Raw genomic sequence first — 14,180 nt, 5'->3', positions numbered from 1 at the left:
GGTAGGGCCAAAAGGGCACTCTACTCCCAACTACCACTCTCCTTTGGGGCGATCTTTTGCCTCCACCACCGTGGATTGATGGGTGAGTTCCACGGGACTCGTTTTAGTAAATATGGGGGTCTTACCACCTACACAGGTCGACGACTCAGGATAGATGACTAAGATAACTAAGACACGCTGGATGGACTACTAACAATGGATGGATTTATTTGACAGACTCTACAACTCAAATGATCTGATAACTACTTATTACTCAACACTCTAATCTAAACTCTCAACTCTAAACTCGACAACAATCACTCAACGAAAAGGGGGAAGGGGTTCTCGACAAGGCGAGGGTCGCACTGAGTTTTGGGCTTGACGCAGTGAGGAGCAGCTTGGGTGACACCTCGGAGACTACTAAACTTTGAAGGTGGAATCGCGGTCGAGCTTACCATGGGACCCTCCTGAAAGTCCTTAGCTGTTGTTTCTCGTTTCCGGCACTGTATGTTTACGGATTTCCACGTTCAGCGGAAAACCATGCTATCGCGCCGGACCTCTGACAAAACGGTAGATTTGCCCGCTTGCAGGGTGTTGGAAATCGCTGTTTTGTCCGAAATCCGGCGCGGTAGCGCGGCGCGCTGGCCTGATGTTTTGAGTTAGTGGCCGTTCACACTATGCTCAGGCGGAGTTTTCGTGGGAAATCCGGGGACTTCAGCAAGCCGGGGCAATGCCCCCGCTCCGCGGCTATCGCCCTCGCCGAAATTGCCATCGCCCCCTGATCCGATCGTTATACCCCGCCCGCCTTAACCAGAGCGGCGCTTGCGGCGCTCGTAAAAGGGGGATGGCAACTTTTGGCGGTGGCGACGGCCGCGGCGCGGGTGCCGTGCGCCGGTGGCATGGCGGTCTCCCTGGTCCGCTCGCCCGCGAGGTGTTGGGGGCTCTGTTTACTCTCTTACTTCACTTTCGCCCTGTCGAGAACCCTCCCTCCGTTGTCTGCTCGAAGTTCTCTGCTTTTTCTAAAAGGGGTCATTGAAGAGGGGGGGGGGGGGGTTACATTGATTGGGCGGTTGATTTTTGCAAAAAAAATTAAGTTTTCTGCTCGTGATCGGACTTCCTCGTCCGTGTGCGGGGGCTGCTCTCGGCGCTTGTGGTCCTCCTTGGGGTTGCAGTCAGCTAGGGCATAGGTCTTCTTGGTGATGTCGTCGACTTGAGAGCCAAGGGCTAGGGTGGCACCGCTTCCGCTGTGGGTGGCTCGTTCCTGTGGTTTATGGCTGTCGGTCTGTCAACACCAGGCTGGGCGTGCGGACGTGTGCTTGCTCGTAGTAGATGCTGCCGCTTGCCGTCAACGGGTGGTCATCGATCGGTGCTGCGCAAATTGGAGAGGGTGGCGCAGACCGCGCGGTCGGCGTTGGAATGACATCGTTGGACGGCGTCGCTAGCCGGCGGTGTGAGCTGGGCTCTGTAGACTGTGACATGCGTGAGACGCGGACATCTCGCGTGATAAGTCGGCCAGAATGACAGTGTTGCACCAACAGAGACGGTGTCGGTTATGGGGCCGGACCTGTGAGCTGTGTTGCCGCTTGGCCAGGTTGTCGTCGGCGGCCTGCGAGTAGTTATGGCGCCTGTGTGCCCGTCGTGGCTGGATAGGGATTTGGAGCTGACTGCGTGTCCCGCTGAAGGATCCACTTGCACCTGGAGCTGCCCTGGTTTCACGGATTTGGTCGTCCTCTCGAATTATCATTGTGCATGTAACATAAGAAAGAAGCTTGTTAAGTCGTGCTTTCTACCATTTAATGGGGGGGGGGGGTTCGATTCAAAATTTTTTTTTTTTTTTTTTTACAAAAATTTACACATTTTAATTGCTGGAATTCATATGAATTCGTATAAGCAGCGTAAGCATTGAATTGCAATGACGTCAAGAACGAAATAAAATAGGCTCAAACTTTTGTCATTTGGTTTTCACTAAGGTGCGATTATCATAACGTAATTATCCCTACGGGATTATTGGATCCATGAGCATGGAGTACTATTAACTGAAATTAATTTAAATTTAGTAACTAAAATTAGCAAATTAAATTAGCTAAAATTGAAAGTATGATTTACCAAGGGAAAAAATACACTGAAATGGGAAAATTTCGATTAAGAGTAGCATTATTTACAAAGAAAGATATCGCACCAGATTCGAGAAGCAATAGTGCTATATTCTGGTGAGAGTTACAAGTATCCAAGTTAGTGCGTCTTGCAACAAATTTATGACGAATTGTGCTTCTAGAAAGAGGCTATTCCGCGTACTTTAACGCGCCTGTGCAGGTGCTGTCGCGCGGAATGCGCTGATACGCGTTTTCACAGTCGTTTGCTAGGCTGTGAGACCAACATGGGTTGAAATCAAGAGTCTGTTTCTCGCATCTCTCCACTCACGCGGACCACGATATTCGTCGCACAGTGGTGGGAGCGAGCAGGAAAGGTCGGTTACTACATTGCTGGTTGAGTAATTTTTAATTGGTTACTATTATTAACAGTAGTGATTGTAGAAGTACGTAATATTATCATCTATCATTGTCTTCAATATCATTTAATACTAATCTAAAAAATAATTAATAGTATTGGTGGACTTCTCCTGCTTTCTTTGACCAGTGTGCGGCGAGATCGGCGGCCTATTGCATGGATGTGAATGCGGTAGTAATACATTAAACCTAAATTGTCAAAAAGAAAAAAAAACAACTATGTTTTTTTTTTTTTTTTTTTTACCCAAAAAACTGTTAATTGCCTAAATTTAGGCTATTAATGGTTTGAGCTGTCATATAGAGATTTTGGATTAGCTATACTGTTCAACTGCGGCTTGCACTGACAGGGCCGACGGGCTTGGCAGGGGGGGAGGCGAGGTTCGGCTCCCAGCGTGGTCGCCGCTGCGAGTGGACAAACTGGTGGATCAGCGAATTCTGCATCCAATTGGACGCTGCTGTTGCACTCGGTAATGTCCCATAAGTGCGTCTCTCTCTGTTCCGCGATGCTCGAGAGACCTGGATCCTGTCTATAGTGCAATCCTCGGCCGCGCTATACTGCCCGACTGCGGCTCACATTGATGCGTGGAACTTACTATTTACACAATACCACACATTACCTTACAATACATTAAATTAATTTTATTTACAATTACTTGTACCGCTCTCTGCGTGAGGTGTAATTGGACTTCACCCTGCAAGTTAGAACTACAGATTCTAGCCTGGATTATAAACAACATGTCTGTCGTTATATTACCTATGCACATAGGTGTTTTTCCTGAAGGGCCAGAATTTACACTTCCTATTGCAGAATGCAGTCCATTTATCGCCAAATCGCTTAACTCTCATACTGTTATTCGCTTCGGTAGTCATACAGTTGACTTATCAGTTAAGCAGATATTCGGATTAGAGTGCCACAATTTTTTTACTTATAAGCTAGCCCATTTGCAAAAAAAATTTACCACGTCAATACTGAATTCTGTGCTTCTTATTCTGCCGTGCTAAGGAAGAACGTCGCACGGTTCCCCAGCCGTTGCCAGCTATCTTCGTCAATTAGTAACGAATTTACCGGGGAGTTTGTTAATATTTTCCCTACAATTATAAAGCATCTGAAATTAGTAGGGCAAAAAAATGAGCATGAGTTTCTCGGCGACGGCAACTCTCGACTGGCCGTACGGCGTTCTTGCTTGACGCGGTAGTATTTCTGCAATGCCTTTTTCAGGTTTCGTGAAATATTTAATGGATATGCCGTAGGCAACTAGCGAAATCAGGCATCTTGCCACATGTTGAGGCAACTAGTCTAATATAAATAGATGTATTTATTGTGTAATTATATTTTAATGTCTGATTCTGTCCACCTAATTCTTAGTCACAAAATAATTTATTTCTCCTGCAGCAATAAATTCCAGTAAAAATTTGCTCCCGCAATAGTATTTTGGTCAAGTTTTGTTGCCCTGAAGAGGCATTTCATTCAACATTAAAAAAAAAACACATTACATTTCAACATTTAAAAATATGAGAAGCAAGGAGGGAGAGGCAAAGGGACTTCGTAAGTTTGAAATTTGATTAATTATTCTACCGAAATTAGGGGAAATTCGAGGGCTCTTCGCCATAAATCCCTAAACCTTTGTAGGCCGTCAAAATTTGACTGCTTCTCGCATTCTTGCGATAACTTAAATCTATACTGGCTGTGCGATTTCGCGCATATTTACAATTGATCTCCTACATTGATACGATTGAAACATAACTTCAAATTTTTCTCTAAAATTTTCTGATTAAAGGGAACATATCCCCGAACATATCATTTACATATCCCCGTTATCAGACACCTACGGGCTACATCAGCATTACATTTACATTTATATTCCGGGTAGGGTTGGCGATGTTTTCGAATAAATTGATCTCGGGAAATCGATTTGCTTTTCGGCAGAATATCGATTCGATTTTGAAATCGGATGGGAAAAAATCGATTTAAGGTAAAATCGATTTTCTCCCATCCGACTCCAAAACACTTAAAAAGCCACCTTCAACGCCAAAAACAAATCTGAATCTTGAAATGAACTTCGGGTTTAATAGGATTTAGGCCTTTTTGTGCCACATTAACGTGGAAAATTTCGATTTAAATTTGGCAACAAAAAAATTGATTCGATTTTACCGATTATTTTTTTTTTAAAAAAAAATCGATTTACCGAAATAATCGATTTGATATCGCCAACACTAATTCCGGGGTCCTATGGCCGTTCAGCCCCCGTCTTTCGCCGGGCCCTGCAAAATTCAGAATCCGGGATTTTCGACTCCCACCGTTTCGTCCGCTAGTCTCACAAGAGCCGCGTTTCGGCCGTGTGGTTATCTGGAGAGTTGAACTGACATATTACCGCGGAATTTTATTAAAAACTAAGGTGGCTTCGAGAATGGGAATTTTAACACAGCAATGGAGGGCAATATGGATTGCATTTCGCAAAGAAGGGGCCCACTAGCGCCGCAATGCTGCCGCGATTGCGCGACTTCTTTTGCCTTGGGTGAAAAGAAAATACCATTAATCATTAATAGCTGCTATTTTTCTCGCAAAAAACTGTAATTTTTGGACAAAATTTACCAATTAAATTTCAGAGTTTTTCACAATTTTCGAAATTTTATTGCGAAGGATGAAGTTGCACAATCCCTGCATAACCGCAACGCCAGCGGCTCCCCCTTCCGCAAAATGCAATCCATATTTTTTGTGTAAGGTAGGATTTCTATGGCTTTTTAAGCTTTTTGTCCTGTGAAGTTCCGGGTGCATTCGGTTTTTCGGTTTTTCTCCTCTTCGGGGGGGGGGGGGGGGGGGGGAATCCGTTGCTTGCCGGATTCGCTCTGGATGCTGAGTGTTCTGACGGCTTCCGCGGCTTTTGCTTCGCCTGCGTTTTTTCGTCTCATGTTCTAGATCTCCCTGGCTCCCGTGGCTGATAGGAGCGGGGAGTCGGGGTCCTGTTGGTCTGTCCTGCAGCGCGGATGAAAATGCTGACGATTTCCTGCTGCCTGCCGTGATCTTGAAGATTTTTCCCAAGTGAACGGGGCCTCAGTTGGTTTTTTCATCTCGCGTCCGCTCGTCTCGAACTGTCGCGCTGCGCGTCCGGCTTTAACTTTTGGAACTTGTGAACTTTTGAGGTGACTGTGTCGTGGTATACTCATGCGGGATCCCCATGGGTTCCCTCGGAACGGGTTGTGCGAATTTACTGGTATAGTTTGCCGCGTTCATTGCGCGCGTGGTAGCGTGGACGGCTCGTCTGGTTGTGGGTACCATCCTTCCCGCGATCGATATATGGTGCCGTGCCGTGTTATCGCGGTTGTTTGCGCGTCCGCATGGCTCGGGGTGCGGACTTGTGTTGTGCGTGCGGTTGCTATCTTTCAGGCGCTCCGTGCTATTCCAGTGTTTCGAGTGTTTGTGGCGGCTCGGAGACTGTGGCTGCAGAACTTGTGTTGTGCGTGCGGTTGCCGACCTTTCAGGCGCTTCGCTCCGTGCTGCGCGTTATTTGCTGGTTCTTATGGCGACTTATTCCGTTTCGAATTTTGGATTCACCATTTCGTCGGTGAGTCTGTTCGGTTGGTACACGGGGTGACCGACGAAATGGTGCGTGGGAAATTCGTGTTTACTTCTGCCGGCTCGCTTGCCTCAACCTTTACTTTTTGAGCTTAGCGATGATGTTCTTAGCGTTTTTTTCGCAACTTTTTGGTTGAATTCCTGTGCTCCACGACGGGGTTTGATTCTTCGTCGCGCCAAGCTCCCTCTTTTTTGCAAAATTCGATTAGTTGATTCCAGTTTTTGTCCGCTTTTAGGGCCTCGGGATTTCCGATTATGATTTCGAGTGCTCGCGCTCGAGTCAGGGCGACGTTTTGTCGTTTCGGGTTTTTCAAGAATCCCAAGTAGCCTTTTCGGTTTTCGGCTTTTCTCGACCGCACCGTGGACAGGATTGTAATTAAACTTTCATCCCCCTGTGCGGCCTCGATTGAGCTTACTCGTATTCCGGTCCATTTTCTTTTGGTTATGGCTGCCCTGATGTGTCTTATTTGACTTCTGTACGGGGTGAGAACCATGATGTCCGTCTGGTTTACAGGCCTGCTCAATGCGTCGCGTTGCAGAAGCTGCGTTATGTAATAAATGATTACGTCTATTTCTCCGGGGTTGTTCATGCTCAATGTCGCTTCTTCTACTCGTTCTTCCCCTCGAACTGCGTGAAATATCATCGGTGTATTCGGGTTGGGTAGTATGCTTGACCCTATGGCAATGTTTGCAATAACCTCCGGTGCTTTCGGGATCAGAGCTCCGTCGTAGAAAAGCTCGTTCGGCACTTGCAAGATTTTTCCGTGGGTGCGATAGTTTCTTTTTAATCTGATCGCTATTGTTGGGTTGTGCTGTTTTGTCGCCGGATCTATAGCGTATGGTGGCAAGCTTAATAATCTTTCAAGGAGTGATATGTTTAGGCCGAAATTTTTGGCCAAGTTTGATGTTAGAACGGGTTCTAGTTGGCGGTGGTCCCCTGATAGGATTATTCTTGTTGGATTTTTTTCGGTGTTTGCCAGCGAGAGCGGGATTAGCGTTTCGGGCTCCGGACTCATCGATAATTCGTCGACGATTATATGTGTGAAATGCGACTTCATCCCTTTAGTTACCAATTTTCCAGCTGATACAATGGTTGTTGCTATCACGTCGTATCCCTTTAGCTGCGTGGCGCTGTACGTGATTGTTTCTGCCGTTTTTCCGTAGTTGTAGCATTTTGCTTCTCTGATCTCGGCGGGAATTGTGCTAGCGTCTCTTGATGCTGGGTACAACCTTATCAATCTGTCCGGTGATGTTGATTTGATTAGCGGAGCTAATAGCAAATCTACTGCGTTGTTTGACGGTGCTGTTACCAGAATTTTCACCTCGTCTTTCCTTGTTAGTAGTTGGTTTAAGAGTTCTATTAGGACTGTCGTTTTCGCGCATCCTGCTGGTCCGTTCAGTATGAATGGCGTCCCTGACTTTACCCTTAGCATTGATTTCAGGGCTAGTTGTTGTTCGGGGTTCTTGCTTATCAGCGGATTTATCCATTTGATCGGTTCTTCAAGGTTTTGAGGTGCTTCTGGTGCGGTTTTCGGGAACAACATGTTGTCTATCCATCCGCTTGCCTGTTCTAGGGCTCTTTGCGCGGCCCTGAATGCGTATCGGTTCATTATGAATGATATGTCGGCGGTGTCATCGGTCCCGTAGTCGAAGTAAAAGGCGTGTGGCATCTCTATTCCCGCTGCTCCCGCCTCTACGCTTGAGATCGCTCCGTAGTAGCTTAGTTCTGGATTTTTCGTGAGGGTGATTCGTATCTTGTCTCCCTTTTTCAGAGGGATAGTCGCGTCCTCGCTGCCGGGCAGCGTAATGGCGAGATGATCAGGGTCCTCGTCCGATATTCTGGCGCCCTTGAGTGCGTAACTTTTCATGGTTTTCGCTATTTGGAGTTCCTCTAAGTAAAGTGCCAGTGAAAACCGGGCGTAATAGTTTTCTGGTGTTAAGGCCTCTTCGTTCGATTTCTTTTCTCGGTAGATTTTCACGTACTGTTTTTGTAGGTTGGCTTCTTTCGGATCTTCTGCGAAGGGGGGTAGGGGGCTCCCTTTTTCCAGCGCTATCACTATTTCTGGAACGTTGTATTGCCCTAATGTTTCCCTGTTTGTTGCAACTGCCTGTACCGTCGACACCATGGGGTGGTTTCGTTCTCTGGGGCGTTCTTTCTTGTAGATGTTACTCCGCACTTTTTTGGGGTCGGAGTATCGCCTAAGCCTTTCTACTTTGATTTTTCGTAGTTTAGGGGTTTTCTTGGTGCCGAAATTTATCTCGTAAATTGCATCTGTAATTTTTTTGGAGATTGTGTACGGTCCTTTGTACTGCGTCGTGAGTTTCTTCATGAGGCCAGCTTTGATTACGGGAAAAAATACAAGGACTTTGTCGCCTTCTTGCAGTATTACTTGCTTTCTTCGCGCGTTGTGATATCTTCTTTGCGACTCCTGTGACTTTAGGATGTTTACCATCGCTTGACTTCGGGTAATTCTCATCTCTTCGATTCGTTTTGATGTCGGTATTCCGAGAGGTTCTGTCCCCAGTTCGAGGTCTGTTGGGAAGGTACTCTTGACTCCGAACAGCAGATGGTGGGGGCTGAAACCCGTTGAGCAATGCACTTGCTTGTTCAGTGCCGCCACCGCTAGGGGAAGTACTTCATCCCAATTTTTTTGGTCTGTGTTTACGTACTGCTTTAAAATCGTTTTAATGTTTCGGAATTCTCGTTCCACCTGAGAGCTGCTTTGAGGAGAATAGGCCGTGTTGGTGTGGAATTTAGTTCCGAATTTTGACATCATTACCTGAATTGCTTCTGCAATTAAGGATGAGCCACAATCGGATTTGATGTACTTCACTGGGCCGAATGTCAGCGTTATGTCTAGCAAGAATTTTCCCACTGTTGCGGCGTCATTGTGCTTTACTGCTGTTGCAACGACAAATTTTGTGTAGTAATCGACGCAGCAGAGGATCCAGCAGTTTTTTGACGTGCTAGCTTTGAATTTACCTGCTGCGTCTATTGCTATTTTTCGGAAGGGGTACGGCTCGATTTTTGTAGACTGCATTAATCCAGCTGGCAAGGAGTTGCTGCATTTAGTCGCCTGGCATGTTGTGCAGCTTTTGATCCATGCTTTGATGTCCTTTAGCCAGTCTCTCCAGTAATAGCGGGTCTTTATTGCGGCCGCTGTTTTTAAAATGCCGGGGTGCGCGCTAGTGATGTCGTCGTGAAACGCGTTCAGAATTTTTGGGCGCATCGTCTCCGGGATGCACAATAATCTGTCCCCGTGGTGTGGGCTTACTGCTTTCTTGAAGAGCGTTCCATCCTTGTCCAGGAAAAATTGTCTGCTTTTCCGTCTAATTTTGTCTGCTACTGAGTCTGGGTCGTTCAAAGCTTTTATTATCGGGGCAAATTCTTCGTCCACTCGTTGCTCTCCTGCTAATTTGCTTAGATCCATTAATTGCACTGTGTGGCATTCCTCCATTCGGGGTATTGCGCGTGATAAGGCATCCGCGTTCAGATGCAGTCTCCCTTTTTTGTATATCACTTCTATGTCGTATTCTGCCAATTTGAGGGCTATTCGAGTGATCGTGTGCGTTTCATTGTGTATTTTTACGTGCTGCTTTAGCGCTACGTGGTCCGTTATCACTCGCACTCTCCTGCCGAAAATGTATGGTCTGAACCGCTTGCATGCCTTCCAAATTCCTGTGATTTCCTGGAGGGTTGCTGAGTAATTTTCCTCTGCTTTAGTGAATAGAGCTGAGTAGTAGCACACGGGTTTGACAGTTTTTTCGTCCATTAGTTGTCCCAGGACTGCTCCGACACCGTATGAGCATGAGTCTACGCAAATTTCTAATTCTTTTGAGCTGTCAAATGATACTAGCACGGGTGCGCTTGTCAAAATCTCCTTTAGTGTCAGGAAGGCCTCGTTCGCTTCGGGGGTCCATTCAAATTTCCTAGGTTTCTGCTTGAGGAGATCGTTGATGGGTTTGCATATGAGGCTAGCATTTTTTATGAAACGGCGGTAGTATGATATCAATCCCAGCCAACGGCGCACTTCCGTTATGCTTTTTGGTGTTGTGTAATCCCTGATTCCTTGCGTTTTTTCGGGGTCTACCTGCAGTCCCTCGTTCGTGAGGAGATAGCCGAAAAGTGATATTTCTTTTGCGGCTATCTGACATTTTATGTAGGCTAGTTTCACGCGATATTCTCTGATCCTTTCCAGCACTAGGCGTAGTGCGTATAGCATATTTTCGAAGGTATCGGCCATGATATATATATCGTCGAGGTAGCAAATTGCATACACGTATTTTAGGCCGCTTAGCATTTCGTCAATAAAACTTTGGAATTCTGCCGAACTGTTGCAGAATCCCATCGGGAGAACCATGCTTCGAAATGCTCCAATTGCCAGTGTGAAGCTAGTGAAATCTCTTGAATCCTTGTGTAGGGGTATTTGCCAATATCCGCTGCTGCAGTCTAATTTGCAGATGAATTTTTTTTGCTGGACGAATTGCATGACGGATTCTAGTGCTGGGAGAGGCCATTGTACTTTTTTCGTAAGCGAGTTTAGCTGCCGGTAGTCTTGAACCAGTCTGAATTTTGGGTTCTCGGTCGTGTGGCCCGGTTTTTTTACAAGCATGGCGGGCGATCCATAGGGTGAGCGCGAATCTTCCAGTATTCCCTGTTCCTTCAACTTCGTCACTTCTGTTTGCAGCCACTTTACTTCCATGGGGCTGAGTTGATACGGGCTTTTATAGGCTAATTTATTTTCTGTTAGCTCAATCCGCACTGGCTCGGTCTTCGCTTGTCCGCCTTTTAGGGATTCATGATCCCAGAGAAATGTATCATGGAATTCGTTCAGTAATGCGTAGGCTTCATTTTTTTCTCGTTCCGAAAGGTTTTCGTTGATTTCAATTTTCTTTACATCCTCTAAGTTATGGATTTTCTGGCTGCTTGGCGGATGATCTTGTGCTGCGTCCTTGACCGTCCCTACTATGGTGTCTTGATGCAAGATTTGTATATTCGGTCCCCTGTTTCTCACTAGAATTGTTGGTGTGTTTTCGGCTGTGAATACTGATTTGACTTCTATTCCTCTTTTCATCTTAACTTCGTCGGCTGCTATTTGAAATTTGGTCTCCGGTTTTCCTTTGGGGTAGTATACTTGAGCGCTCTTTTCCTCCCCTGGTTCTAGCCTGATCGGGCTTGCTAGCTTTATTTTGCTCGGTCCTTCGTATGTGGCGCATAAACCGACAAAATTCATCGCTGCAAAAGGGTCTTCTTCCACAATTGCCTCGCACTGGTGGACGGTTTCGGCCTCTTGTGTGAATTCCAGTTCGATGGGTCGGCTCACATTTTTCCGCAGGGTTACTTTTTGCGTGTCGAAACATATTAGACTGTTGTAAAACATCATAAAGGGTATACCCAAGATTATAGGAACCGGAATTTTGTCGGTGACGAAGCAAGTTATTTGCAGTTTTTCCTGGCCGAGTTCCACTGTCAGTGTGCACTCTCCTTCCGGTTGGAACTTTTCGGAGGAGGCCGTTAAAAGTTGAAAGTTTTTTACTGGCCTAATTTCGTCTGGGTTTACTAAGTTCGGTTTCACCAGATTTACCGATGAGCCTGTGTCGCACATTATGGGTACTTCTTTGAAATTAATGAGTCCTTTTACTCGGAGAGGGCGTTTCAGGTTTAACTTCTTTTGCGTTCCGTTTTCAATGGCACTCACGATTCCGGATTCCGTTTTGTCCTCGATTATGTTCCTGACGTGGCTTTCGATTATGTTTGCTAGTATTTCGGCTCCCTTGTTGTTCAGATCGATCCCGTTCGCCCTGAAAGCTGTTTTTGGTAGATTTTCGGTTGACAGGTTGATCTTGGTGAGCGTTTTCCCTGGCATAAGCTGTCCGATGATGTCAGCGTTCACCAAGGCAATTTTTTCATTTAGCCTGTTTATGTCATATCTTGGCAGCAGTGTTGTGTAGGCCACGTGAAACTCCTGTGTCAGTTCCCTGATTCTGCCCAAGGGTAGGTCATTGGCGATTGCCGAGTGGCTTTGGAGGCAATATCTTCGATTGAAATCTTCGTTTCCGGCTATTACAACTATTATTGTTTTTGTGTCCCGTGACGGCGCGGCATGATTCAGTTCGTCCAGTACTCTATTCATTTCTCCGTTTTCCGGGCAGAATATCTCTAGTTGCGCGTGTTGTTCCAGGGCTTTTCTGACTTCCACCCTTGCCTGGTTCAGGTGGTGATCTCCAGCTATTATTATCCGCGTTTTGATTTCTGGCTCCGTTACTGGGTCCTCTACTAGGTTAACTGCAATTGTTGGTATTTTCCCGTCTCCTTGTTCTCGGGCGATTATTTTGCCAACCGGTAAACCTTTTTGCAGTTTTTTTGGGCCGTTTGTCAAGTTAGTTATGTTGATCAGGAACTGCTTATCTGATGCCATTTTCATGTTCTCGTCCTTGTCTATTTGTACCCCTGGTAGTATGTAGGGCTCCAGTTCGTATTTTCTCGTCCGTTCGATGTCAATTTTTGGTGCGTGCACCGAGTATATTCCGCTTTCGCCTGGTTGAAGCCGAACTTCTTCCATTAGGTGTACTTTTGTTGCGAAAAATTTTGCTTTTGAGGGTTCCTTTTGAGCCTCATGATTCGTTATTGCCTTGAAACCCGTTGCAATAGGAGGCTCTATTAGTTTTTTTGCTGCCTAGCGTAATCGTTCAGTTTGAAACATTGTAAAGCTCCGTGTCCAACCGCGTTACAGAGCTGGCAGGTTGGTGGTGTTGTGACTCGTTCGTTCGATCTGTCCTGCGATCGGTCTCTGCGTCTGCTAGGGGATGATCCTCGCGATTGTCGTGGGGGCATAACGCAGTCTCGTGCAAAATGCCCGACGTTGCTACAGTTATAGCATATTCTTGTGTTTTCTTTGATAGGGCAGTCGGCAATTCTGTGAAATTTATCACCGCACCGGAAACAACCCCCTTGGTTGGGTTGCCCCGCCAATTTTGAGATGGCTGCGACCAATTGATCGATGGGGTTATCGGGGTGTTCGTGTTCCGGTGGAGCCTGAGCTGTTAGTGTCACCTGAGCAGTTAGGAGTCGTTCCAGCCGGTCCAACCGGTTCGTCAACTCTGAGTGGTTCGCTGAGCTGGATGCTTCGTCTGGGCCTCTGGGGTCGGGCGGGTTGCCTACCAGTTTCAGCGCCTCTTCGATGTTCCTGATCTCTTTTTCCAAGTCTTCGATTGTCTCTGGGTTGTTTTGTCTCGCCATTTTCTGCGGCTCAGGCAGTAAGCCGTTCAGGACATGTGCGATGAAGTCGTGGTCGGTGAAATTATTTGGTATTTTCTTTCGCAAGTGCGCCATCGCGTCGAAGTAGTCCATCGGCCTTTCACTCCACTTCTGTTTTCTCGCCGAGAGGGTTGCGTACGGAGATTGGTTGCTTTTCGACTCGAACCTTTTTTTGAATTCTTCCTTGATTTCATTTAGCGTTTTGGGTTCCAGTTCTGCTTCTCTTCTGTCATACCAATCCCTTGCCGCTCCTGCTAAGAAGAAGGCGAGCACTCTTTTCATGTCAGCTTCATCCCATCCGTACGCTTTTCCCTCAGTTTCCAGGCGACGAAAATGGTCTGTAAGGTCTTCATTCCATTTTCCGCTGAAGAAGGGTAGTTTCAACTTTTCAAAGTATATCCGCACCATGTCGTCGTCTTCTTCTTCCTCTTCTTCCTCGCTTACTTCCGCTTCTTCTTCTTCCTCTTCTTCCTCGCTTACTTCCGCTTCTTCTTCTTCTTCCTCGCTTACTTCCGCTTCTTCGTGGTTGATCTCTGCTTCTGCTATTCGAAGATTTTTCGGGTTTTGTAGCTCGTTTGTGCGATTTGAATCCGCGGACTGGCTGTCGGATGTTTCAGAAGATATGGGCTTGTTTCCTCCGAATTGCGTCCCCTCGGGGCTGTTTGCTGTTGAGTGATTCCAGAATCTCTGAGGGTGGAAGTGCCGTATCCTTGTGCGTCGTTTGAACTTCTCGGGGTTTCTGCTGATGTGCTGGATTTGTGCTGGTGTCTGTCGATTATCCACTTCAGTGCAGCCCTGGCCTTTTCAACGGTTCCGTAGTTGTAGCAATAGTGTTTCTTTGCTAGTTCCCACTCGATCCTCT

General features: G+C 46.5%; 1 protein-coding gene and 1 long non-coding RNA gene across 3 annotated transcripts in view; both read right to left on the bottom strand.

Moving 5' to 3' along the window:
- The window catches only part of LOC140224339 (cell adhesion molecule Dscam2-like), a 293,485-nt gene that overhangs the window by 28,963 nt on the left and 250,342 nt on the right, over positions 1–14,180 (bottom strand). The window lies entirely within an intron of this gene.
- On the bottom strand, positions 4,642–5,795 carry LOC140224338 (uncharacterized). Its single transcript, XR_011899637.1, has 2 exons — positions 5,080–5,795; positions 4,642–4,833 (listed from the first exon to the last, which is right to left on the bottom strand). It is a non-coding gene; the product is annotated as an uncharacterized lncRNA (long non-coding RNA).

Source organism: Bemisia tabaci, chromosome 3, assembly GCF_918797505.1.
Source record: "Bemisia tabaci chromosome 3, PGI_BMITA_v3".
Lineage (NCBI taxonomy): Eukaryota > Metazoa > Arthropoda > Insecta > Hemiptera > Aleyrodidae > Bemisia > Bemisia tabaci.
This window is presented reverse-complemented; position numbering and strand designations above follow the sequence as displayed.